The sequence below is a fragment of the Ranitomeya imitator genome, unplaced genomic scaffold (assembly GCF_032444005.1).
Source record: "Ranitomeya imitator isolate aRanImi1 unplaced genomic scaffold, aRanImi1.pri SCAFFOLD_486, whole genome shotgun sequence".
Lineage (NCBI taxonomy): Eukaryota > Metazoa > Chordata > Amphibia > Anura > Dendrobatidae > Ranitomeya > Ranitomeya imitator.
The window spans coordinates 47,147-73,074 of record NW_027194649.1 but is presented as its reverse complement, the minus strand read 5'-3'; the positions used below and the strand labels follow the sequence as shown (position 1 = coordinate 73,074).

Here is a 25,928-nt window from a genome sequence, read left to right as displayed (position 1 = left end):
AGCACGTTTCAGGTGGCAAATGTAGCAATTTGCTCAGTTTCACTGGACCGTTTGCAACATTTCCTGTGCCTTGCTTTCACCTGTGCATGTTCAGCATTGGATTGCATCCAATATGCAATCAATCAATCAAGCAATCAAGCAATCTTTGCTGGTTGCAACAGGTGTGTTAAGATGTAGGCCCGAATGAGGCCTTTGTAACAGTGTTGCTAATATATTGTGCCATCTACAAAATTAGGCCCCTGCCTGCCTGCCTGCCTGCCTGCCTGCCTGCCTGCCTGCCTGCCTGCCTGCCTGCTGTCTGTCAGCATGAAGTGTTTAAATTGAAGTATCCTACGAGTAGTTCGGCCATACATACTACATTTGTGACCGCATGCACAAATTCCTTTGTAAAACATTGGCTCCCTCTTGTGGACCACTGACTTTTAATTATGTGGTGTATGATATGTATTTCAATAAAGAAGGAAAAATGGTGTCTGTGATGATCTTGAATGTGCTAGTCTTGTCTATTTTGTCTTGTACTGTGTGAGTAGTATTCTAATGCTTTTGACCAACTGGGTGCGCTGCTGCTGCCTGCCCGCCTGCAGTAGATAGAATCTATGCACGGAACCTTCACCTGCTGCTGCTGTCACAATGGGGCCTTCAGCCATTGACTCCGGAACTCTCACGTGTCACAATGGGCTCTGGACTTATCTAAGGCAGAGAAAAATGGCGCCGTCTTCAGTCTGCTGCTGGAACAGCAGCAGACCACATGGTAGGGGGATTGTCTTTTTTTTTTTTAAAGGGGCAATTTGCAGACTTGCACTAATAGTTGCACTCTGGAGCGCCAAAGGGATGGAGGGTGTGTTCAGATGGGCGGAGTTATGCAGATCAGGCGGCGTTATGCAGATTAGGCGGAGTTAGGCAGATTTTTTAAAAACGCGTTGGGCCCAAATTGAACACACCCCCACACACCCCCACACACCCCCCACACGCCCCCACACACACCAGAACTGCCATTTGAGAAGGCATCCAGAGTTTAGAAAAAAAATGTCTTCCCCTGGGCAATCATCTTTTGGGCTCTCTCCACAGTGAGTCCTGGTTGTGGGCCATGGGGCGTCTGGAGTGGCAAACCATTTCAGGCTATCGCTTCTCGGCCTTTTGGCTAAGATCAAGTGTAGTATCTGTTCTTATCAGTTTAATATCTGATACGTCCCCTATTTGGGGACCATATATTAAATGGATTTTTAGAACAGGGAGCTGGAAATGGAGCTTGCTCTGTCCACTCCACGCATTGACCCGTTATTGCAGTATCTCCGGGAACAGTGCACCCCTTCTCTGATCCGGTTTCCAAAAACAGATTGAATTGAAATCAGCCCAGCAAGTTGTCATTTAACACTTTCTGAGAATTCTTTTCAGGGTCAAAGAAGCACGTTTCAGGTGGCAAATGTAGCAATTTGCTCAGTTTCACTGGACCGTTTGCAACATTTCCTGTGCCTTGCTTTCACCTGTGCATGTTCAGCATTGGATTGCATCCAATATGCAATCAATCAATCAAGCAATCAAGCAATCTTTGCTGGTTGCAACAGGTGTGTTAAGATGTAGGCCCGAATGAGGCCTTTGTAACAGTGTTGCTAATATATTGTGCCATCTACAAAATTAGGCCCCTGCCTGCCTGCCTGCCTGCCTGCCTGCCTGCCTGCCTGCCTGCCTGCCTGCCTGCTGTCTGTCAGCATGAAGTGTTTAAATTGAAGTATCCTACGAGTAGTTCGGCCATACATACTACATTTGTGACCGCATGCACAAATTCCTTTGTAAAACATTGGCTCCCTCTTGTGGACCACTGACTTTTAATTATGTGGTGTATGATATGTATTTCAATAAAGAAGGAAAAATGGTGTCTGTGATGATCTTGAATGTGCTAGTCTTGTCTATTTTGTCTTGTACTGTGTGAGTAGTATTCTAATGCTTTTGACCAACTGGGTGCGCTGCTGCTGCCTGCCCGCCTGCAGTAGATAGAATCTATGCACGGAACCTTCACCTGCTGCTGCTGTCACAATGGGGCCTTCAGCCATTGACTCCGGAACTCTCACGTGTCACAATGGGCTCTGGACTTATCTAAGGCAGAGAAAAATGGCGCCGTCTTCAGTCTGCTGCTGGAACAGCAGCAGACCACATGGTAGGGGGATTGTCTTTTTTTTTTTTAAAGGGGCAATTTGCAGACTTGCACTAATAGTTGCACTCTGGAGCGCCAAAGGGATGGAGGGTGTGTTCAGATGGGCGGAGTTATGCAGATCAGGCGGCGTTATGCAGATTAGGCGGAGTTAGGCAGATTTTTTAAAAACGCGTTGGGCCCAAATTGAACACACCCCCACACACCCCCACACACCCCCCACACGCCCCCACACACACCAGAACTGCCATTTGAGAAGGCATCCAGAGTTTAGAAAAAAAATGTCTTCCCCTGGGCAATCATCTTTTGGGCTCTCTCCACAGTGAGTCCTGGTTGTGGGCCATGGGGCGTCTGGAGTGGCAAACCATTTCAGGCTATCGCTTCTCGGCCTTTTGGCTAAGATCAAGTGTAGTATCTGTTCTTATCAGTTTAATATCTGATACGTCCCCTATTTGGGGACCATATATTAAATGGATTTTTAGAACAGGGAGCTGGAAATGGAGCTTGCTCTGTCCACTCCACGCATTGACCCGTTATTGCAGTATCTCCGGGAACAGTGCACCCCTTCTCTGATCCGGTTTCCAAAAACAGATTGAATTGAAATCAGCCCAGCAAGTTGTCATTTAACACTTTCTGAGAATTCTTTTCAGGGTCAAAGAAGCACGTTTCAGGTGGCAAATGTAGCAATTTGCTCAGTTTCACTGGACCGTTTGCAACATTTCCTGTGCCTTGCTTTCACCTGTGCATGTTCAGCATTGGATTGCATCCAATATGCAATCAATCAATCAAGCAATCAAGCAATCTTTGCTGGTTGCAACAGGTGTGTTAAGATGTAGGCCCGAATGAGGCCTTTGTAACAGTGTTGCTAATATATTGTGCCATCTACAAAATTAGGCCCCTGCCTGCCTGCCTGCCTGCCTGCCTGCCTGCCTGCCTGCCTGCCTGCCTGCCTGCTGTCTGTCAGCATGAAGTGTTTAAATTGAAGTATCCTACGAGTAGTTCGGCCATACATACTACATTTGTGACCGCATGCACAAATTCCTTTGTAAAACATTGGCTCCCTCTTGTGGACCACTGACTTTTAATTATGTGGTGTATGATATGTATTTCAATAAAGAAGGAAAAATGGTGTCTGTGATGATCTTGAATGTGCTAGTCTTGTCTATTTTGTCTTGTACTGTGTGAGTAGTATTCTAATGCTTTTGACCAACTGGGTGCGCTGCTGCTGCCTGCCCGCCTGCAGTAGATAGAATCTATGCACGGAACCTTCACCTGCTGCTGCTGTCACAATGGGGCCTTCAGCCATTGACTCCGGAACTCTCACGTGTCACAATGGGCTCTGGACTTATCTAAGGCAGAGAAAAATGGCGCCGTCTTCAGTCTGCTGCTGGAACAGCAGCAGACCACATGGTAGGGGGATTGTCTTTTTTTTTTTTAAAGGGGCAATTTGCAGACTTGCACTAATAGTTGCACTCTGGAGCGCCAAAGGGATGGAGGGTGTGTTCAGATGGGCGGAGTTATGCAGATCAGGCGGCGTTATGCAGATTAGGCGGAGTTAGGCAGATTTTTTAAAAACGCGTTGGGCCCAAATTGAACACACCCCCACACACCCCCACACACCCCCCACACGCCCCCACACACACCAGAACTGCCATTTGAGAAGGCATCCAGAGTTTAGAAAAAAAATGTCTTCCCCTGGGCAATCATCTTTTGGGCTCTCTCCACAGTGAGTCCTGGTTGTGGGCCATGGGGCGTCTGGAGTGGCTGGCAAACCATTTCAGGCTATCGCTTCTCGGCCTTTTGGCTAAGATCAAGTGTAGTATCTGTTCTTATCAGTTTAATATCTGATACGTCCCCTATTTGGGGACCATATATTAAATGGATTTTTAGAACAGGGAGCTGGAAATGGAGCTTGCTCTGTCCACTCCACGCATTGACCCGTTATTGCAGTATCTCCGGGAACAGTGCACCCCTTCTCTGATCCGGTTTCCAAAAACAGATTGAATTGAAATCAGCCCAGCAAGTTGTCATTTAACACTTTCTGAGAATTCTTTTCAGGGTCAAAGAAGCACGTTTCAGGTGGCAAATGTAGCAATTTGCTCAGTTTCACTGGACCGTTTGCAACATTTCCTGTGCCTTGCTTTCACCTGTGCATGTTCAGCATTGGATTGCATCCAATATGCAATCAATCAATCAAGCAATCAAGCAATCTTTGCTGGTTGCAACAGGTGTGTTAAGATGTAGGCCCGAATGAGGCCTTTGTAACAGTGTTGCTAATATATTGTGCCATCTACAAAATTAGGCCCCTGCCTGCCTGCCTGCCTGCCTGCCTGCCTGCCTGCCTGCCTGCCTGCCTGCCTGCTGTCTGTCAGCATGAAGTGTTTAAATTGAAGTATCCTACGAGTAGTTCGGCCATACATACTACATTTGTGACCGCATGCACAAATTCCTTTGTAAAACATTGGCTCCCTCTTGTGGACCACTGACTTTTAATTATGTGGTGTATGATATGTATTTCAATAAAGAAGGAAAAATGGTGTCTGTGATGATCTTGAATGTGCTAGTCTTGTCTATTTTGTCTTGTACTGTGTGAGTAGTATTCTAATGCTTTTGACCAACTGGGTGCGCTGCTGCTGCCTGCCCGCCTGCAGTAGATAGAATCTATGCACGGAACCTTCACCTGCTGCTGCTGTCACAATGGGGCCTTCAGCCATTGACTCCGGAACTCTCACGTGTCACAATGGGCTCTGGACTTATCTAAGGCAGAGAAAAATGGCGCCGTCTTCAGTCTGCTGCTGGAACAGCAGCAGACCACATGGTAGGGGGATTGTCTTTTTTTTTTTTAAAGGGGCAATTTGCAGACTTGCACTAATAGTTGCACTCTGGAGCGCCAAAGGGATGGAGGGTGTGTTCAGATGGGCGGAGTTATGCAGATCAGGCGGCGTTATGCAGATTAGGCGGAGTTAGGCAGATTTTTTAAAAACGCGTTGGGCCCAAATTGAACACACCCCCACACACCCCCACACACCCCCCACACGCCCCCACACACACCAGAACTGCCATTTGAGAAGGCATCCAGAGTTTAGAAAAAAAATGTCTTCCCCTGGGCAATCATCTTTTGGGCTCTCTCCACAGTGAGTCCTGGTTGTGGGCCATGGGGCGTCTGGAGTGGCAAACCATTTCAGGCTATCGCTTCTCGGCCTTTTGGCTAAGATCAAGTGTAGTATCTGTTCTTATCAGTTTAATATCTGATACGTCCCCTATTTGGGGACCATATATTAAATGGATTTTTAGAACAGGGAGCTGGAAATGGAGCTTGCTCTGTCCACTCCACGCATTGACCCGTTATTGCAGTATCTCCGGGAACAGTGCACCCCTTCTCTGATCCGGTTTCCAAAAACAGATTGAATTGAAATCAGCCCAGCAAGTTGTCATTTAACACTTTCTGAGAATTCTTTTCAGGGTCAAAGAAGCACGTTTCAGGTGGCAAATGTAGCAATTTGCTCAGTTTCACTGGACCGTTTGCAACATTTCCTGTGCCTTGCTTTCACCTGTGCATGTTCAGCATTGGATTGCATCCAATATGCAATCAATCAATCAAGCAATCAAGCAATCTTTGCTGGTTGCAACAGGTGTGTTAAGATGTAGGCCCGAATGAGGCCTTTGTAACAGTGTTGCTAATATATTGTGCCATCTACAAAATTAGGCCCCTGCCTGCCTGCCTGCCTGCCTGCCTGCCTGCCTGCCTGCCTGCCTGCCTGCCTGCTGTCTGTCAGCATGAAGTGTTTAAATTGAAGTATCCTACGAGTAGTTCGGCCATACATACTACATTTGTGACCGCATGCACAAATTCCTTTGTAAAACATTGGCTCCCTCTTGTGGACCACTGACTTTTAATTATGTGGTGTATGATATGTATTTCAATAAAGAAGGAAAAATGGTGTCTGTGATGATCTTGAATGTGCTAGTCTTGTCTATTTTGTCTTGTACTGTGTGAGTAGTATTCTAATGCTTTTGACCAACTGGGTGCGCTGCTGCTGCCTGCCCGCCTGCAGTAGATAGAATCTATGCACGGAACCTTCACCTGCTGCTGCTGTCACAATGGGGCCTTCAGCCATTGACTCCGGAACTCTCACGTGTCACAATGGGCTCTGGACTTATCTAAGGCAGAGAAAAATGGCGCCGTCTTCAGTCTGCTGCTGGAACAGCAGCAGACCACATGGTAGGGGGATTGTCTTTTTTTTTTTTAAAGGGGCAATTTGCAGACTTGCACTAATAGTTGCACTCTGGAGCGCCAAAGGGATGGAGGGTGTGTTCAGATGGGCGGAGTTATGCAGATCAGGCGGCGTTATGCAGATTAGGCGGAGTTAGGCAGATTTTTTAAAAACGCGTTGGGCCCAAATTGAACACACCCCCACACACCCCCACACACCCCCCACACGCCCCCACACACACCAGAACTGCCATTTGAGAAGGCATCCAGAGTTTAGAAAAAAAATGTCTTCCCCTGGGCAATCATCTTTTGGGCTCTCTCCACAGTGAGTCCTGGTTGTGGGCCATGGGGCGTCTGGAGTGGCAAACCATTTCAGGCTATCGCTTCTCGGCCTTTTGGCTAAGATCAAGTGTAGTATCTGTTCTTATCAGTTTAATATCTGATACGTCCCCTATTTGGGGACCATATATTAAATGGATTTTTAGAACAGGGAGCTGGAAATGGAGCTTGCTCTGTCCACTCCACGCATTGACCCGTTATTGCAGTATCTCCGGGAACAGTGCACCCCTTCTCTGATCCGGTTTCCAAAAACAGATTGAATTGAAATCAGCCCAGCAAGTTGTCATTTAACACTTTCTGAGAATTCTTTTCAGGGTCAAAGAAGCACGTTTCAGGTGGCAAATGTAGCAATTTGCTCAGTTTCACTGGACCGTTTGCAACATTTCCTGTGCCTTGCTTTCACCTGTGCATGTTCAGCATTGGATTGCATCCAATATGCAATCAATCAATCAAGCAATCAAGCAATCTTTGCTGGTTGCAACAGGTGTGTTAAGATGTAGGCCCGAATGAGGCCTTTGTAACAGTGTTGCTAATATATTGTGCCATCTACAAAATTAGGCCCCTGCCTGCCTGCCTGCCTGCCTGCCTGCCTGCCTGCCTGCCTGCCTGCCTGCCTGCTGTCTGTCAGCATGAAGTGTTTAAATTGAAGTATCCTACGAGTAGTTCGGCCATACATACTACATTTGTGACCGCATGCACAAATTCCTTTGTAAAACATTGGCTCCCTCTTGTGGACCACTGACTTTTAATTATGTGGTGTATGATATGTATTTCAATAAAGAAGGAAAAATGGTGTCTGTGATGATCTTGAATGTGCTAGTCTTGTCTATTTTGTCTTGTACTGTGTGAGTAGTATTCTAATGCTTTTGACCAACTGGGTGCGCTGCTGCTGCCTGCCCGCCTGCAGTAGATAGAATCTATGCACGGAACCTTCACCTGCTGCTGCTGTCACAATGGGGCCTTCAGCCATTGACTCCGGAACTCTCACGTGTCACAATGGGCTCTGGACTTATCTAAGGCAGAGAAAAATGGCGCCGTCTTCAGTCTGCTGCTGGAACAGCAGCAGACCACATGGTAGGGGGATTGTCTTTTTTTTTTTTAAAGGGGCAATTTGCAGACTTGCACTAATAGTTGCACTCTGGAGCGCCAAAGGGATGGAGGGTGTGTTCAGATGGGCGGAGTTATGCAGATCAGGCGGCGTTATGCAGATTAGGCGGAGTTAGGCAGATTTTTTAAAAACGCGTTGGGCCCAAATTGAACACACCCCCACACACCCCCACACACCCCCCACACGCCCCCACACACACCAGAACTGCCATTTGAGAAGGCATCCAGAGTTTAGAAAAAAAATGTCTTCCCCTGGGCAATCATCTTTTGGGCTCTCTCCACAGTGAGTCCTGGTTGTGGGCCATGGGGCGTCTGGAGTGGCAAACCATTTCAGGCTATCGCTTCTCGGCCTTTTGGCTAAGATCAAGTGTAGTATCTGTTCTTATCAGTTTAATATCTGATACGTCCCCTATTTGGGGACCATATATTAAATGGATTTTTAGAACAGGGAGCTGGAAATGGAGCTTGCTCTGTCCACTCCACGCATTGACCCGTTATTGCAGTATCTCCGGGAACAGTGCACCCCTTCTCTGATCCGGTTTCCAAAAACAGATTGAATTGAAATCAGCCCAGCAAGTTGTCATTTAACACTTTCTGAGAATTCTTTTCAGGGTCAAAGAAGCACGTTTCAGGTGGCAAATGTAGCAATTTGCTCAGTTTCACTGGACCGTTTGCAACATTTCCTGTGCCTTGCTTTCACCTGTGCATGTTCAGCATTGGATTGCATCCAATATGCAATCAATCAATCAAGCAATCAAGCAATCTTTGCTGGTTGCAACAGGTGTGTTAAGATGTAGGCCCGAATGAGGCCTTTGTAACAGTGTTGCTAATATATTGTGCCATCTACAAAATTAGGCCCCTGCCTGCCTGCCTGCCTGCCTGCCTGCCTGCCTGCCTGCCTGCCTGCCTGCCTGCTGTCTGTCAGCATGAAGTGTTTAAATTGAAGTATCCTACGAGTAGTTCGGCCATACATACTACATTTGTGACCGCATGCACAAATTCCTTTGTAAAACATTGGCTCCCTCTTGTGGACCACTGACTTTTAATTATGTGGTGTATGATATGTATTTCAATAAAGAAGGAAAAATGGTGTCTGTGATGATCTTGAATGTGCTAGTCTTGTCTATTTTGTCTTGTACTGTGTGAGTAGTATTCTAATGCTTTTGACCAACTGGGTGCGCTGCTGCTGCCTGCCCGCCTGCAGTAGATAGAATCTATGCACGGAACCTTCACCTGCTGCTGCTGTCACAATGGGGCCTTCAGCCATTGACTCCGGAACTCTCACGTGTCACAATGGGCTCTGGACTTATCTAAGGCAGAGAAAAATGGCGCCGTCTTCAGTCTGCTGCTGGAACAGCAGCAGACCACATGGTAGGGGGATTGTCTTTTTTTTTTTTAAAGGGGCAATTTGCAGACTTGCACTAATAGTTGCACTCTGGAGCGCCAAAGGGATGGAGGGTGTGTTCAGATGGGCGGAGTTATGCAGATCAGGCGGCGTTATGCAGATTAGGCGGAGTTAGGCAGATTTTTTAAAAACGCGTTGGGCCCAAATTGAACACACCCCCACACACCCCCACACACCCCCCACACGCCCCCACACACACCAGAACTGCCATTTGAGAAGGCATCCAGAGTTTAGAAAAAAAATGTCTTCCCCTGGGCAATCATCTTTTGGGCTCTCTCCACAGTGAGTCCTGGTTGTGGGCCATGGGGCGTCTGGAGTGGCAAACCATTTCAGGCTATCGCTTCTCGGCCTTTTGGCTAAGATCAAGTGTAGTATCTGTTCTTATCAGTTTAATATCTGATACGTCCCCTATTTGGGGACCATATATTAAATGGATTTTTAGAACAGGGAGCTGGAAATGGAGCTTGCTCTGTCCACTCCACGCATTGACCCGTTATTGCAGTATCTCCGGGAACAGTGCACCCCTTCTCTGATCCGGTTTCCAAAAACAGATTGAATTGAAATCAGCCCAGCAAGTTGTCATTTAACACTTTCTGAGAATTCTTTTCAGGGTCAAAGAAGCACGTTTCAGGTGGCAAATGTAGCAATTTGCTCAGTTTCACTGGACCGTTTGCAACATTTCCTGTGCCTTGCTTTCACCTGTGCATGTTCAGCATTGGATTGCATCCAATATGCAATCAATCAATCAAGCAATCAAGCAATCTTTGCTGGTTGCAACAGGTGTGTTAAGATGTAGGCCCGAATGAGGCCTTTGTAACAGTGTTGCTAATATATTGTGCCATCTACAAAATTAGGCCCCTGCCTGCCTGCCTGCCTGCCTGCCTGCCTGCCTGCCTGCCTGCCTGCCTGCCTGCTGCTGTCAGCATGAAGTGTTTAAATTGAAGTATCCTACGAGTAGTTCGGCCATACATACTACATTTGTGACCGCATGCACAAATTCCTTTGTAAAACATTGGCTCCCTCTTGTGGACCACTGACTTTTAATTATGTGGTGTATGATATGTATTTCAATAAAGAAGGAAAAATGGTGTCTGTGATGATCTTGAATGTGCTAGTCTTGTCTATTTTGTCTTGTACTGTGTGAGTAGTATTCTAATGCTTTTGACCAACTGGGTGCGCTGCTGCTGCCTGCCCGCCTGCAGTAGATAGAATCTATGCACGGAACCTTCACCTGCTGCTGCTGTCACAATGGGGCCTTCAGCCATTGACTCCGGAACTCTCACGTGTCACAATGGGCTCTGGACTTATCTAAGGCAGAGAAAAATGGCGCCGTCTTCAGTCTGCTGCTGGAACAGCAGCAGACCACATGGTAGGGGGATTGTCTTTTTTTTTTTTAAAGGGGCAATTTGCAGACTTGCACTAATAGTTGCACTCTGGAGCGCCAAAGGGATGGAGGGTGTGTTCAGATGGGCGGAGTTATGCAGATCAGGCGGCGTTATGCAGATTAGGCGGAGTTAGGCAGATTTTTTAAAAACGCGTTGGGCCCAAATTGAACACACCCCCACACACCCCCACACACCCCCCACACGCCCCCACACACACCAGAACTGCCATTTGAGAAGGCATCCAGAGTTTAGAAAAAAAATGTCTTCCCCTGGGCAATCATCTTTTGGGCTCTCTCCACAGTGAGTCCTGGTTGTGGGCCATGGGGCGTCTGGAGTGGCAAACCATTTCAGGCTATCGCTTCTCGGCCTTTTGGCTAAGATCAAGTGTAGTATCTGTTCTTATCAGTTTAATATCTGATACGTCCCCTATTTGGGGACCATATATTAAATGGATTTTTAGAACAGGGAGCTGGAAATGGAGCTTGCTCTGTCCACTCCACGCATTGACCCGTTATTGCAGTATCTCCGGGAACAGTGCACCCCTTCTCTGATCCGGTTTCCAAAAACAGATTGAATTGAAATCAGCCCAGCAAGTTGTCATTTAACACTTTCTGAGAATTCTTTTCAGGGTCAAAGAAGCACGTTTCAGGTGGCAAATGTAGCAATTTGCTCAGTTTCACTGGACCGTTTGCAACATTTCCTGTGCCTTGCTTTCACCTGTGCATGTTCAGCATTGGATTGCATCCAATATGCAATCAATCAATCAAGCAATCAAGCAATCTTTGCTGGTTGCAACAGGTGTGTTAAGATGTAGGCCCGAATGAGGCCTTTGTAACAGTGTTGCTAATATATTGTGCCATCTACAAAATTAGGCCCCTGCCTGCCTGCCTGCCTGCCTGCCTGCCTGCCTGCCTGCCTGCCTGCCTGCCTGCTGTCTGTCAGCATGAAGTGTTTAAATTGAAGTATCCTACGAGTAGTTCGGCCATACATACTACATTTGTGACCGCATGCACAAATTCCTTTGTAAAACATTGGCTCCCTCTTGTGGACCACTGACTTTTAATTATGTGGTGTATGATATGTATTTCAATAAAGAAGGAAAAATGGTGTCTGTGATGATCTTGAATGTGCTAGTCTTGTCTATTTTGTCTTGTACTGTGTGAGTAGTATTCTAATGCTTTTGACCAACTGGGTGCGCTGCTGCTGCCTGCCCGCCTGCAGTAGATAGAATCTATGCACGGAACCTTCACCTGCTGCTGCTGTCACAATGGGGCCTTCAGCCATTGACTCCGGAACTCTCACGTGTCACAATGGGCTCTGGACTTATCTAAGGCAGAGAAAAATGGCGCCGTCTTCAGTCTGCTGCTGGAACAGCAGCAGACCACATGGTAGGGGGATTGTCTTTTTTTTTTTTAAAGGGGCAATTTGCAGACTTGCACTAATAGTTGCACTCTGGAGCGCCAAAGGGATGGAGGGTGTGTTCAGATGGGCGGAGTTATGCAGATCAGGCGGCGTTATGCAGATTAGGCGGAGTTAGGCAGATTTTTTAAAAACGCGTTGGGCCCAAATTGAACACACCCCCACACACCCCCACACACCCCCCACACGCCCCCACACACACCAGAACTGCCATTTGAGAAGGCATCCAGAGTTTAGAAAAAAAATGTCTTCCCCTGGGCAATCATCTTTTGGGCTCTCTCCACAGTGAGTCCTGGTTGTGGGCCATGGGGCGTCTGGAGTGGCAAACCATTTCAGGCTATCGCTTCTCGGCCTTTTGGCTAAGATCAAGTGTAGTATCTGTTCTTATCAGTTTAATATCTGATACGTCCCCTATTTGGGGACCATATATTAAATGGATTTTTAGAACAGGGAGCTGGAAATGGAGCTTGCTCTGTCCACTCCACGCATTGACCCGTTATTGCAGTATCTCCGGGAACAGTGCACCCCTTCTCTGATCCGGTTTCCAAAAACAGATTGAATTGAAATCAGCCCAGCAAGTTGTCATTTAACACTTTCTGAGAATTCTTTTCAGGGTCAAAGAAGCACGTTTCAGGTGGCAAATGTAGCAATTTGCTCAGTTTCACTGGACCGTTTGCAACATTTCCTGTGCCTTGCTTTCACCTGTGCATGTTCAGCATTGGATTGCATCCAATATGCAATCAATCAATCAAGCAATCAAGCAATCTTTGCTGGTTGCAACAGGTGTGTTAAGATGTAGGCCCGAATGAGGCCTTTGTAACAGTGTTGCTAATATATTGTGCCATCTACAAAATTAGGCCCCTGCCTGCCTGCCTGCCTGCCTGCCTGCCTGCCTGCCTGCCTGCCTGCCTGCCTGCTGTCTGTCAGCATGAAGTGTTTAAATTGAAGTATCCTACGAGTAGTTCGGCCATACATACTACATTTGTGACCGCATGCACAAATTCCTTTGTAAAACATTGGCTCCCTCTTGTGGACCACTGACTTTTAATTATGTGGTGTATGATATGTATTTCAATAAAGAAGGAAAAATGGTGTCTGTGATGATCTTGAATGTGCTAGTCTTGTCTATTTTGTCTTGTACTGTGTGAGTAGTATTCTAATGCTTTTGACCAACTGGGTGCGCTGCTGCTGCCTGCCCGCCTGCAGTAGATAGAATCTATGCACGGAACCTTCACCTGCTGCTGCTGTCACAATGGGGCCTTCAGCCATTGACTCCGGAACTCTCACGTGTCACAATGGGCTCTGGACTTATCTAAGGCAGAGAAAAATGGCGCCGTCTTCAGTCTGCTGCTGGAACAGCAGCAGACCACATGGTAGGGGGATTGTCTTTTTTTTTTTTAAAGGGGCAATTTGCAGACTTGCACTAATAGTTGCACTCTGGAGCGCCAAAGGGATGGAGGGTGTGTTCAGATGGGCGGAGTTATGCAGATCAGGCGGCGTTATGCAGATTAGGCGGAGTTAGGCAGATTTTTTAAAAACGCGTTGGGCCCAAATTGAACACACCCCCACACACCCCCACACACCCCCCACACGCCCCCACACACACCAGAACTGCCATTTGAGAAGGCATCCAGAGTTTAGAAAAAAAATGTCTTCCCCTGGGCAATCATCTTTTGGGCTCTCTCCACAGTGAGTCCTGGTTGTGGGCCATGGGGCGTCTGGAGTGGCAAACCATTTCAGGCTATCGCTTCTCGGCCTTTTGGCTAAGATCAAGTGTAGTATCTGTTCTTATCAGTTTAATATCTGATACGTCCCCTATTTGGGGACCATATATTAAATGGATTTTTAGAACAGGGAGCTGGAAATGGAGCTTGCTCTGTCCACTCCACGCATTGACCCGTTATTGCAGTATCTCCGGGAACAGTGCACCCCTTCTCTGATCCGGTTTCCAAAAACAGATTGAATTGAAATCAGCCCAGCAAGTTGTCATTTAACACTTTCTGAGAATTCTTTTCAGGGTCAAAGAAGCACGTTTCAGGTGGCAAATGTAGCAATTTGCTCAGTTTCACTGGACCGTTTGCAACATTTCCTGTGCCTTGCTTTCACCTGTGCATGTTCAGCATTGGATTGCATCCAATATGCAATCAATCAATCAAGCAATCAAGCAATCTTTGCTGGTTGCAACAGGTGTGTTAAGATGTAGGCCCGAATGAGGCCTTTGTAACAGTGTTGCTAATATATTGTGCCATCTACAAAATTAGGCCCCTGCCTGCCTGCCTGCCTGCCTGCCTGCCTGCCTGCCTGCCTGCCTGCCTGCCTGCTGTCTGTCAGCATGAAGTGTTTAAATTGAAGTATCCTACGAGTAGTTCGGCCATACATACTACATTTGTGACCGCATGCACAAATTCCTTTGTAAAACATTGGCTCCCTCTTGTGGACCACTGACTTTTAATTATGTGGTGTATGATATGTATTTCAATAAAGAAGGAAAAATGGTGTCTGTGATGATCTTGAATGTGCTAGTCTTGTCTATTTTGTCTTGTACTGTGTGAGTAGTATTCTAATGCTTTTGACCAACTGGGTGCGCTGCTGCTGCCTGCCCGCCTGCAGTAGATAGAATCTATGCACGGAACCTTCACCTGCTGCTGCTGTCACAATGGGGCCTTCAGCCATTGACTCCGGAACTCTCACGTGTCACAATGGGCTCTGGACTTATCTAAGGCAGAGAAAAATGGCGCCGTCTTCAGTCTGCTGCTGGAACAGCAGCAGACCACATGGTAGGGGGATTGTCTTTTTTTTTTTTAAAGGGGCAATTTGCAGACTTGCACTAATAGTTGCACTCTGGAGCGCCAAAGGGATGGAGGGTGTGTTCAGATGGGCGGAGTTATGCAGATCAGGCGGCGTTATGCAGATTAGGCGGAGTTAGGCAGATTTTTTAAAAACGCGTTGGGCCCAAATTGAACACACCCCCACACACCCCCACACACCCCCCACACGCCCCCACACACACCAGAACTGCCATTTGAGAAGGCATCCAGAGTTTAGAAAAAAAATGTCTTCCCCTGGGCAATCATCTTTTGGGCTCTCTCCACAGTGAGTCCTGGTTGTGGGCCATGGGGCGTCTGGAGTGGCAAACCATTTCAGGCTATCGCTTCTCGGCCTTTTGGCTAAGATCAAGTGTAGTATCTGTTCTTATCAGTTTAATATCTGATACGTCCCCTATTTGGGGACCATATATTAAATGGATTTTTAGAACAGGGAGCTGGAAATGGAGCTTGCTCTGTCCACTCCACGCATTGACCCGTTATTGCAGTATCTCCGGGAACAGTGCACCCCTTCTCTGATCCGGTTTCCAAAAACAGATTGAATTGAAATCAGCCCAGCAAGTTGTCATTTAACACTTTCTGAGAATTCTTTTCAGGGTCAAAGAAGCACGTTTCAGGTGGCAAATGTAGCAATTTGCTCAGTTTCACTGGACCGTTTGCAACATTTCCTGTGCCTTGCTTTCACCTGTGCATGTTCAGCATTGGATTGCATCCAATATGCAATCAATCAATCAAGCAATCAAGCAATCTTTGCTGGTTGCAACAGGTGTGTTAAGATGTAGGCCCGAATGAGGCCTTTGTAACAGTGTTGCTAATATATTGTGCCATCTACAAAATTAGGCCCCTGCCTGCCTGCCTGCCTGCCTGCCTGCCTGCCTGCCTGCCTGCCTGCCTGCCTGCTGTCTGTCAGCATGAAGTGTTTAAATTGAAGTATCCTACGAGTAGTTCGGCCATACATACTACATTTGTGACCGCATGCACAAATTCCTTTGTAAAACATTGGCTCCCTCTTGTGGACCACTGACTTTTAATTATGTGGTGTATGATATGTATTTCAATAAAGAAGGAAAAATGGTGTCTGTGATGATCTTGAATGTGCTAGTCTTGTCTATTTTGTCTTGTACTGTGTGAGTAGTATTCTAATGCTTTTGACCAACTGGGTGCGCTGCTGCTGCCTGCCCGCCTGCAGTAGATAGAATCTATGCACGGAACCTTCACCTGCTGCTGCTGTCACAATGGGGCCTTCAGCCATTGACTCCGGAACTCTCACGTGTCACAATGGGCTCTGGACTTATCTAAGGCAGAGAAAAATGGCGCCGTCTTCAGTCTGCTGCTGGAACAGCAGCAGACCACATGGTAGGGGGATTGTCTTTTTTTTTTTTAAAGGGGCAATTTGCAGACTTGCACTAATAGTTGCACTCTGGAGCGCCAAAGGGATGGAGGGTGTGTTCAGATGGGCGGAGTTATGCAGATCAGGCGGCGTTATGCAGATTAGGCGGAGTTAGGCAGATTTTTTAAAAACGCGTTGGGCCCAAATTGAACACACCCCCACACACCCCCACACACCCCCCACACGCCCCCACACACACCAGAACTGCCATTTGAGAAGGCATCCAGAGTTTAGAAAAAAAATGTCTTCCCCTGGGCAATCATCTTTTGGGCTCTCTCCACAGTGAGTCCTGGTTGTGGGCCATGGGGCGTCTGGAGTGGCAAACCATTTCAGGCTATCGCTTCTCGGCCTTTTGGCTAAGATCAAGTGTAGTATCTGTTCTTATCAGTTTAATATCTGATACGTCCCCTATTTGGGGACCATATATTAAATGGATTTTTAGAACAGGGAGCTGGAAATGGAGCTTGCTCTGTCCACTCCACGCATTGACCCGTTATTGCAGTATCTCCGGGAACAGTGCACCCCTTCTCTGATCCGGTTTCCAAAAACAGATTGAATTGAAATCAGCCCAGCAAGTTGTCATTTAACACTTTCTGAGAATTCTTTTCAGGGTCAAAGAAGCACGTTTCAGGTGGCAAATGTAGCAATTTGCTCAGTTTCACTGGACCGTTTGCAACATTTCCTGTGCCTTGCTTTCACCTGTGCATGTTCAGCATTGGATTGCATCCAATATGCAATCAATCAATCAAGCAATCAAGCAATCTTTGCTGGTTGCAACAGGTGTGTTAAGATGTAGGCCCGAATGAGGCCTTTGTAACAGTGTTGCTAATATATTGTGCCATCTACAAAATTAGGCCCCTGCCTGCCTGCCTGCCTGCCTGCCTGCCTGCCTGCCTGCCTGCCTGCCTGCCTGCTGTCTGTCAGCATGAAGTGTTTAAATTGAAGTATCCTACGAGTAGTTCGGCCATACATACTACATTTGTGACCGCATGCACAAATTCCTTTGTAAAACATTGGCTCCCTCTTGTGGACCACTGACTTTTAATTATGTGGTGTATGATATGTATTTCAATAAAGAAGGAAAAATGGTGTCTGTGATGATCTTGAATGTGCTAGTCTTGTCTATTTTGTCTTGTACTGTGTGAGTAGTATTCTAATGCTTTTGACCAACTGGGTGCGCTGCTGCTGCCTGCCCGCCTGCAGTAGATAGAATCTATGCACGGAACCTTCACCTGCTGCTGCTGTCACAATGGGGCCTTCAGCCATTGACTCCGGAACTCTCACGTGTCACAATGGGCTCTGGACTTATCTAAGGCAGAGAAAAATGGCGCCGTCTTCAGTCTGCTGCTGGAACAGCAGCAGACCACATGGTAGGGGGATTGTCTTTTTTTTTTTTAAAGGGGCAATTTGCAGACTTGCACTAATAGTTGCACTCTGGAGCGCCAAAGGGATGGAGGGTGTGTTCAGATGGGCGGAGTTATGCAGATCAGGCGGCGTTATGCAGATTAGGCGGAGTTAGGCAGATTTTTTAAAAACGCGTTGGGCCCAAATTGAACACACCCCCACACACCCCCACACACCCCCCACACGCCCCCACACACACCAGAACTGCCATTTGAGAAGGCATCCAGAGTTTAGAAAAAAAATGTCTTCCCCTGGGCAATCATCTTTTGGGCTCTCTCCACAGTGAGTCCTGGTTGTGGGCCATGGGGCGTCTGGAGTGGCAAACCATTTCAGGCTATCGCTTCTCGGCCTTTTGGCTAAGATCAAGTGTAGTATCTGTTCTTATCAGTTTAATATCTGATACGTCCCCTATTTGGGGACCATATATTAAATGGATTTTTAGAACAGGGAGCTGGAAATGGAGCTTGCTCTGTCCACTCCACGCATTGACCCGTTATTGCAGTATCTCCGGGAACAGTGCACCCCTTCTCTGATCCGGTTTCCAAAAACAGATTGAATTGAAATCAGCCCAGCAAGTTGTCATTTAACACTTTCTGAGAATTCTTTTCAGGGTCAAAGAAGCACGTTTCAGGTGGCAAATGTAGCAATTTGCTCAGTTTCACTGGACCGTTTGCAACATTTCCTGTGCCTTGCTTTCACCTGTGCATGTTCAGCATTGGATTGCATCCAATATGCAATCAATCAATCAAGCAATCAAGCAATCTTTGCTGGTTGCAACAGGTGTGTTAAGATGTAGGCCCGAATGAGGCCTTTGTAACAGTGTTGCTAATATATTGTGCCATCTACAAAATTAGGCCCCTGCCTGCCTGCCTGCCTGCCTGCCTGCCTGCCTGCCTGCCTGCCTGCCTGCCTGCTGCTGTCAGCATGAAGTGTTTAAATTGAAGTATCCTACGAGTAGTTCGGCCATACATACTACATTTGTGACCGCATGCACAAATTCCTTTGTAAAACATTGGCTCCCTCTTGTGGACCACTGACTTTTAATTATGTGGTGTATGATATGTATTTCAATAAAGAAGGAAAAATGGTGTCTGTGATGATCTTGAATGTGCTAGTCTTGTCTATTTTGTCTTGTACTGTGTGAGTAGTATTCTAATGCTTTTGACCAACTGGGTGCGCTGCTGCTGCCTGCCCGCCTGCAGTAGATAGAATCTATGCACGGAACCTTCACCTGCTGCTGCTGTCACAATGGGGCCTTCAGCCATTGACTCCGGAACTCTCACGTGTCACAATGGGCTCTGGACTTATCTAAGGCAGAGAAAAATGGCGCCGTCTTCAGTCTGCTGCTGGAACAGCAGCAGACCACATGGTAGGGGGATTGTCTTTTTTTTTTTTAAAGGGGCAATTTGCAGACTTGCACTAATAGTTGCACTCTGGAGCGCCAAAGGGATGGAGGGTGTGTTCAGATGGGCGGAGTTATGCAGATCAGGCGGCGTTATGCAGATTAGGCGGAGTTAGGCAGATTTTTTAAAAACGCGTTGGGCCCAAATTGAACACACCCCCACACACCCCCACACACCCCCCACACGCCCCCACACACACCAGAACTGCCATTTGAGAAGGCATCCAGAGTTTAGAAAAAAAATGTCTTCCCCTGGGCAATCATCTTTTGGGCTCTCTCCACAGTGAGTCCTGGTTGTGGGCCATGGGGCGTCTGGAGTGGCAAACCATTTCAGGCTATCGCTTCTCGGCCTTTTGGCTAAGATCAAGTGTAGTATCTGTTCTTATCAGTTTAATATCTGATACGTCCCCTATTTGGGGACCATATATTAAATGGATTTTTAGAACAGGGAGCTGGAAATGGAGCTTGCTCTGTCCACTCCACGCATTGACCCGTTATTGCAGTATCTCCGGGAACAGTGCACCCCTTCTCTGATCCGGTTTCCAAAAACAGATTGAATTGAAATCAGCCCAGCAAGTTGTCATTTAACACTTTCTGAGAATTCTTTTCAGGGTCAAAGAAGCACGTTTCAGGTGGCAAATGTAGCAATTTGCTCAGTTTCACTGGACCGTTTGCAACATTTCCTGTGCCTTGCTTTCACCTGTGCATGTTCAGCATTGGATTGCATCCAATATGCAATCAATCAATCAAGCAATCAAGCAATCTTTGCTGGTTGCAACAGGTGTGTTAAGATGTAGGCCCGAATGAGGCCTTTGTAACAGTGTTGCTAATATATTGTGCCATCTACAAAATTAGGCCCCTGCCTGCCTGCCTGCCTGCCTGCCTGCCTGCCTGCCTGCCTGCCTGCCTGCCTGCTGTCTGTCAGCATGAAGTGTTTAAATTGAAGTATCCTACGAGTAGTTCGGCCATACATACTACATTTGTGACCGCATGCACAAATTCCTTTGTAAAACATTGGCTCCCTCTTGTGGACCACTGACTTTTAATTATGTGGTGTATGATATGTATTTCAATAAAGAAGGAAAAATGGTGTCTGTGATGATCTTGAATGTGCTAGTCTTGTCTATTTTGTCTTGTACTGTGTGAGTAGTATTCTAATGCTTTTGACCAACTGGGTGCGCTGCTGCTGCCTGCCCGCCTGCAGTAGATAGAATCTATGCACGGAACCTTCACCTGCTGCTGCTGTCACAATGGGGCCTTCAGCCATTGACTCCGGAACTCTCACGTGTCACAATGGGCTCTGGACTTATCTAAGGCAGAGAAAAATGGCGCCGTCTTCAGTCTGCTGCTGGAACAGCAGCAGACCACATGGTAGGGGGATTGTCTTTTTTTTTTTTAAAGGGGCAATTTGCAGACTTGCACTAATAGTTGCACTCTGGAGCGCCAAAGGGATGGAGGGTGTGTTCAGATGGGCGGAGTTATGCAGATCAGGCGGCGTTATGCAGATTAGGCGGAGTTAGGCAGATTTTTTAAAAACGCGTTGGGCCCAAATTGAACACACCCCCACACACCCCCACACACCCCCCACACGCCCCCACACACACCAGAACTGCCATTTGAGAAGGCATCCAGAGTTTAGAAAAAAAATGTCTTCCCCTGGGCAATCATCTTTTGGGCTCTCTCCACAGTGAGTCCTGGTTGTGGGCCATGGGGCGTCTGGAGTGGCAAACCATTTCAGGCTATCGCTTCTCGGCCTTTTGGCTAAGATCAAGTGTAGTATCTGTTCTTATCAGTTTAATATCTGATACGTCCCCTATTTGGGGACCATATATTAAATGGATTTTTAGAACAGGGAGCTGGAAATGGAGCTTGCTCTGTCCACTCCACGCATTGACCCGTTATTGCAGTATCTCCGGGAACAGTGCACCCCTTCTCTGATCCGGTTTCCAAAAACAGATTGAATTGAAATCAGCCCAGCAAGTTGTCATTTAACACTTTCTGAGAATTCTTTTCAGGGTCAAAGAAGCACGTTTCAGGTGGCAAATGTAGCAATTTGCTCAGTTTCACTGGACCGTTTGCAACATTTCCTGTGCCTTGCTTTCACCTGTGCATGTTCAGCATTGGATTGCATCCAATATGCAATCAATCAATCAAGCAATCAAGCAATCTTTGCTGGTTGCAACAGGTGTGTTAAGATGTAGGCCCGAATGAGGCCTTTGTAACAGTGTTGCTAATATATTGTGCCATCTACAAAATTAGGCCCCTGCCTGCCTGCCTGCCTGCCTGCCTGCCTGCCTGCCTGCCTGCCTGCCTGCCTGCTGTCTGTCAGCATGAAGTGTTTAAATTGAAGTATCCTACGAGTAGTTCGGCCATACATACTACATTTGTGACCGCATGCACAAATTCCTTTGTAAAACATTGGCTCCCTCTTGTGGACCACTGACTTTTAATTATGTGGTGTATGATATGTATTTCAATAAAGAAGGAAAAATGGTGTCTGTGATGATCTTGAATGTGCTAGTCTTGTCTATTTTGTCTTGTACTGTGTGAGTAGTATTCTAATGCTTTTGACCAACTGGGTGCGCTGCTGCTGCCTGCCCGCCTGCAGTAGATAGAATCTATGCACGGAACCTTCACCTGCTGCTGCTGTCACAATGGGGCCTTCAGCCATTGACTCCGGAACTCTCACGTGTCACAATGGGCTCTGGACTTATCTAAGGCAGAGAAAAATGGCGCCGTCTTCAGTCTGCTGCTGGAACAGCAGCAGACCACATGGTAGGGGGATTGTCTTTTTTTTTTTTAAAGGGGCAATTTGCAGACTTGCACTAATAGTTGCACTCTGGAGCGCCAAAGGGATGGAGGGTGTGTTCAGATGGGCGGAGTTATGCAGATCAGGCGGCGTTATGCAGATTAGGCGGAGTTAGGCAGATTTTTTAAAAACGCGTTGGGCCCAAATTGAACACACCCCCACACACCCCCACACACCCCCCACACGCCCCCACACACACCAGAACTGCCATTTGAGAAGGCATCCAGAGTTTAGAAAAAAAATGTCTTCCCCTGGGCAATCATCTTTTGGGCTCTCTCCACAGTGAGTCCTGGTTGTGGGCCATGGGGCGTCTGGAGTGGCAAACCATTTCAGGCTATCGCTTCTCGGCCTTTTGGCTAAGATCAAGTGTAGTATCTGTTCTTATCAGTTTAATATCTGATACGTCCCCTATTTGGGGACCATATATTAAATGGATTTTTAGAACAGGGAGCTGGAAATGGAGCTTGCTCTGTCCACTCCACGCATTGACCCGTTATTGCAGTATCTCCGGGAACAGTGCACCCCTTCTCTGATCCGGTTTCCAAAAACAGATTGAATTGAAATCAGCCCAGCAAGTTGTCATTTAACACTTTCTGAGAATTCTTTTCAGGGTCAAAGAAGCACGTTTCAGGTGGCAAATGTAGCAATTTGCTCAGTTTCACTGGACCGTTTGCAACATTTCCTGTGCCTTGCTTTCACCTGTGCATGTTCAGCATTGGATTGCATCCAATATGCAATCAATCAATCAAGCAATCAAGCAATCTTTGCTGGTTGCAACAGGTGTGTTAAGATGTAGGCCCGAATGAGGCCTTTGTAACAGTGTTGCTAATATATTGTGCCATCTACAAAATTAGGCCCCTGCCTGCCTGCCTGCCTGCCTGCCTGCCTGCCTGCCTGCCTGCCTGCCTGCCTGCTGTCTGTCAGCATGAAGTGTTTAAATTGAAGTATCCTACGAGTAGTTCGGCCATACATACTACATTTGTGACCGCATGCACAAATTCCTTTGTAAAACATTGGCTCCCTCTTGTGGACCACTGACTTTTAATTATGTGGTGTATGATATGTATTTCAATAAAGAAGGAAAAATGGTGTCTGTGATGATCTTGAATGTGCTAGTCTTGTCTATTTTGTCTTGTACTGTGTGAGTAGTATTCTAATGCTTTTGACCAACTGGGTGCGCTGCTGCTGCCTGCCCGCCTGCAGTAGATAGAATCTATGCACGGAACCTTCACCTGCTGCTGCTGTCACAATGGGGCCTTCAGCCATTGACTCCGGAACTCTCACGTGTCACAATGGGCTCTGGACTTATCTAAGGCAGAGAAAAATGGCGCCGTCTTCAGTCTGCTGCTGGAACAGCAGCAGACCACATGGTAGGGGGATTGTCTTTTTTTTTTTTAAAGGGGCAATTTGCAGACTTGCACTAATAGTTGCACTCTGGAGCGCCAAAGGGATGGAGGGTGTGTTCAGATGGGCGGAGTTATGCAGATCAGGCGGCGTTATGCAGATTAGGCGGAGTTAGGCAGATTTTTTAAAAACGCGTTGGGCCCAAATTGAACACACCCCCACACACCCCCACACACCCCCCACACGCCCCCACACACACCAGAACTGCCATTTGAGAAGGCATCCAGAGTTTAGAAAAAAAATGTCTTCCCCTGGGCAATCATCTTTTGGGCTCTCTCCACAGTGAGTCCTGGTTGTGGGCCATGGGGCGTCTGGAGTGGCAAACCATTTCAGGCTATCGCTTCTCGGCCTTTTGGCTAAGATCAAGTGTAGTATCTGTTCTTATCAGTTTAATATCTGATACGTCCCCTATTTGGGGACCATATATTAAATGGATTTTTAGAACAGGGAGCTGGAAATGGAGCTTGCTCTGTCCACTCCACGCATTGACCCGTTATTGCAGTATCTCCGGGAACAGTGCACCCCTTCTCTGATCCGGTTTCCAAAAACAGATTGAATTGAAATCAGCCCAGCAAGTTGTCATTTAACACTTTCTGAGAATTCTTTTCAGGGTCAAAGAAGCACGTTTCAGGTGGCAAATGTAGCAATTTGCTCAGTTTCACTGGACCGTTTGCAACATTTCCTGTGCCTTGCTTTCACCTGTGCATGTTCAGCATTGGATTGCATCCAATATGCAATCAATCAATCAAGCAATCAAGCAATCTTTGCTGGTTGCAACAGGTGTGTTAAGATGTAGGCCCGAATGAGGCCTTTGTAACAGTGTTGCTAATATATTGTGCCATCTACAAAATTAGGCCCCTGCCTGCCTGCCTGCCTGCCTGCCTGCCTGCCTGCCTGCCTGCCTGCCTGCCTGCTGTCTGTCAGCATGAAGTGTTTAAATTGAAGTATCCTACGAGTAGTTCGGCCATACATACTACATTTGTGACCGCATGCACAAATTCCTTTGTAAAACATTGGCTCCCTCTTGTGGACCACTGACTTTTAATTATGTGGTGTATGATATGTATTTCAATAAAGAAGGAAAAATGGTGTCTGTGATGATCTTGAATGTGCTAGTCTTGTCTATTTTGTCTTGTACTGTGTGAGTAGTATTCTAATGCTTTTGACCAACTGGGTGCGCTGCTGCTGCCTGCCCGCCTGCAGTAGATAGAATCTATGCACGGAACCTTCACCTGCTGCTGCTGTCACAATGGGGCCTTCAGCCATTGACTCCGGAACTCTCACGTGTCACAATGGGCTCTGGACTTATCTAAGGCAGAGAAAAATGGCGCCGTCTTCAGTCTGCTGCTGGAACAGCAGCAGACCACATGGTAGGGGGATTGTCTTTTTTTTTTTTAAAGGGGCAATTTGCAGACTTGCACTAATAGTTGCACTCTGGAGCGCCAAAGGGATGGAGGGTGTGTTCAGATGGGCGGAGTTATGCAGATCAGGCGGCGTTATGCAGATTAGGCGGAGTTAGGCAGATTTTTTAAAAACGCGTTGGGCCCAAATTGAACACACCCCCACACACCCCCACACACCCCCCACACGCCCCCACACACACCAGAACTGCCATTTGAGAAGGCATCCAGAGTTTAGAAAAAAAATGTCTTCCCCTGGGCAATCATCTTTTGGGCTCTCTCCACAGTGAGTCCTGGTTGTGGGCCATGGGGCGTCTGGAGTGGCAAACCATTTCAGGCTATCGCTTCTCGGCCTTTTGGCTAAGATCAAGTGTAGTATCTGTTCTTATCAGTTTAATATCTGATACGTCCCCTATTTGGGGACCATATATTAAATGGATTTTTAGAACAGGGAGCTGGAAATGGAGCTTGCTCTGTCCACTCCACGCATTGACCCGTTATTGCAGTATCTCCGGGAACAGTGCACCCCTTCTCTGATCCGGTTTCCAAAAACAGATTGAATTGAAATCAGCCCAGCAAGTTGTCATTTAACACTTTCTGAGAATTCTTTTCAGGGTCAAAGAAGCACGTTTCAGGTGGCAAATGTAGCAATTTGCTCAGTTTCACTGGACCGTTTGCAACATTTCCTGTGCCTTGCTTTCACCTGTGCATGTTCAGCATTGGATTGCATCCAATATGCAATCAATCAATCAAGCAATCAAGCAATCTTTGCTGGTTGCAACAGGTGTGTTAAGATGTAGGCCCGAATGAGGCCTTTGTAACAGTGTTGCTAATATATTGTGCCATCTACAAAATTAGGCCCCTGCCTGCCTGCCTGCCTGCCTGCCTGCCTGCCTGCCTGCCTGCCTGCCTGCCTGCTGTCTGTCAGCATGAAGTGTTTAAATTGAAGTATCCTACGAGTAGTTCGGCCATACATACTACATTTGTGACCGCATGCACAAATTCCTTTGTAAAACATTGGCTCCCTCTTGTGGACCACTGACTTTTAATTATGTGGTGTATGATATGTATTTCAATAAAGAAGGAAAAATGGTGTCTGTGATGATCTTGAATGTGCTAGTCTTGTCTATTTTGTCTTGTACTGTGTGAGTAGTATTCTAATGCTTTTGACCAACTGGGTGCGCTGCTGCTGCCTGCCCGCCTGCAGTAGATAGAATCTATGCACGGAACCTTCACCTGCTGCTGCTGTCACAATGGGGCCTTCAGCCATTGACTCC

At 47.0% G+C, this 25,928-nt stretch overlaps 18 non-coding genes across 18 annotated transcripts; all 18 read left to right on the top strand.

Moving 5' to 3' along the window:
- Window positions 1-1,121: 1,121 nt before the first annotated feature.
- Window positions 1,122-1,312, top strand: LOC138656151 (U2 spliceosomal RNA). Its single transcript, XR_011316742.1, has one exon. It is a non-coding gene; the product is annotated as a U2 spliceosomal RNA (small nuclear RNA).
- Window positions 1,313-2,525: 1,213 nt separating this feature from the next.
- Window positions 2,526-2,716, top strand: LOC138656150 (U2 spliceosomal RNA). The gene has a single exon (XR_011316741.1). It is a non-coding gene; the product is annotated as a U2 spliceosomal RNA (small nuclear RNA).
- A 1,217-nt stretch (window positions 2,717-3,933) lies between these two features.
- On the top strand, window positions 3,934-4,124 carry LOC138656232 (U2 spliceosomal RNA). Its single transcript, XR_011316820.1, has one exon. It is a non-coding gene; the product is annotated as a U2 spliceosomal RNA (small nuclear RNA).
- A 1,213-nt stretch (window positions 4,125-5,337) lies between these two features.
- LOC138656231 (U2 spliceosomal RNA) lies at window positions 5,338-5,528 on the top strand. The gene has a single exon (XR_011316819.1). It is a non-coding gene; the product is annotated as a U2 spliceosomal RNA (small nuclear RNA).
- A 1,213-nt stretch (window positions 5,529-6,741) lies between these two features.
- LOC138656230 (U2 spliceosomal RNA) lies at window positions 6,742-6,932 on the top strand. Its single transcript, XR_011316818.1, has one exon. It is a non-coding gene; the product is annotated as a U2 spliceosomal RNA (small nuclear RNA).
- A 1,213-nt stretch (window positions 6,933-8,145) lies between these two features.
- LOC138656229 (U2 spliceosomal RNA) lies at window positions 8,146-8,336 on the top strand. The gene has a single exon (XR_011316817.1). It is a non-coding gene; the product is annotated as a U2 spliceosomal RNA (small nuclear RNA).
- A 1,213-nt stretch (window positions 8,337-9,549) lies between these two features.
- LOC138656228 (U2 spliceosomal RNA) lies at window positions 9,550-9,740 on the top strand. The gene has a single exon (XR_011316816.1). It is a non-coding gene; the product is annotated as a U2 spliceosomal RNA (small nuclear RNA).
- A 1,212-nt stretch (window positions 9,741-10,952) lies between these two features.
- On the top strand, window positions 10,953-11,143 carry LOC138656226 (U2 spliceosomal RNA). The gene has a single exon (XR_011316814.1). It is a non-coding gene; the product is annotated as a U2 spliceosomal RNA (small nuclear RNA).
- Window positions 11,144-12,356: 1,213 nt separating this feature from the next.
- LOC138656225 (U2 spliceosomal RNA) lies at window positions 12,357-12,547 on the top strand. The gene has a single exon (XR_011316813.1). It is a non-coding gene; the product is annotated as a U2 spliceosomal RNA (small nuclear RNA).
- Window positions 12,548-13,760: 1,213 nt separating this feature from the next.
- Window positions 13,761-13,951, top strand: LOC138656224 (U2 spliceosomal RNA). Its single transcript, XR_011316812.1, has one exon. It is a non-coding gene; the product is annotated as a U2 spliceosomal RNA (small nuclear RNA).
- A 1,213-nt stretch (window positions 13,952-15,164) lies between these two features.
- Window positions 15,165-15,355, top strand: LOC138656223 (U2 spliceosomal RNA). Its single transcript, XR_011316811.1, has one exon. It is a non-coding gene; the product is annotated as a U2 spliceosomal RNA (small nuclear RNA).
- A 1,213-nt stretch (window positions 15,356-16,568) lies between these two features.
- On the top strand, window positions 16,569-16,759 carry LOC138656221 (U2 spliceosomal RNA). Its single transcript, XR_011316810.1, has one exon. It is a non-coding gene; the product is annotated as a U2 spliceosomal RNA (small nuclear RNA).
- A 1,213-nt stretch (window positions 16,760-17,972) lies between these two features.
- Window positions 17,973-18,163, top strand: LOC138656220 (U2 spliceosomal RNA). The gene has a single exon (XR_011316809.1). It is a non-coding gene; the product is annotated as a U2 spliceosomal RNA (small nuclear RNA).
- Window positions 18,164-19,375: 1,212 nt separating this feature from the next.
- On the top strand, window positions 19,376-19,566 carry LOC138656219 (U2 spliceosomal RNA). The gene has a single exon (XR_011316808.1). It is a non-coding gene; the product is annotated as a U2 spliceosomal RNA (small nuclear RNA).
- Window positions 19,567-20,779: 1,213 nt separating this feature from the next.
- LOC138656218 (U2 spliceosomal RNA) lies at window positions 20,780-20,970 on the top strand. Its single transcript, XR_011316807.1, has one exon. It is a non-coding gene; the product is annotated as a U2 spliceosomal RNA (small nuclear RNA).
- A 1,213-nt stretch (window positions 20,971-22,183) lies between these two features.
- Window positions 22,184-22,374, top strand: LOC138656217 (U2 spliceosomal RNA). Its single transcript, XR_011316806.1, has one exon. It is a non-coding gene; the product is annotated as a U2 spliceosomal RNA (small nuclear RNA).
- A 1,213-nt stretch (window positions 22,375-23,587) lies between these two features.
- LOC138656216 (U2 spliceosomal RNA) lies at window positions 23,588-23,778 on the top strand. Its single transcript, XR_011316805.1, has one exon. It is a non-coding gene; the product is annotated as a U2 spliceosomal RNA (small nuclear RNA).
- A 1,213-nt stretch (window positions 23,779-24,991) lies between these two features.
- On the top strand, window positions 24,992-25,182 carry LOC138656214 (U2 spliceosomal RNA). Its single transcript, XR_011316803.1, has one exon. It is a non-coding gene; the product is annotated as a U2 spliceosomal RNA (small nuclear RNA).
- The last annotated feature ends 746 nt before the right edge of the window (window positions 25,183-25,928 follow it).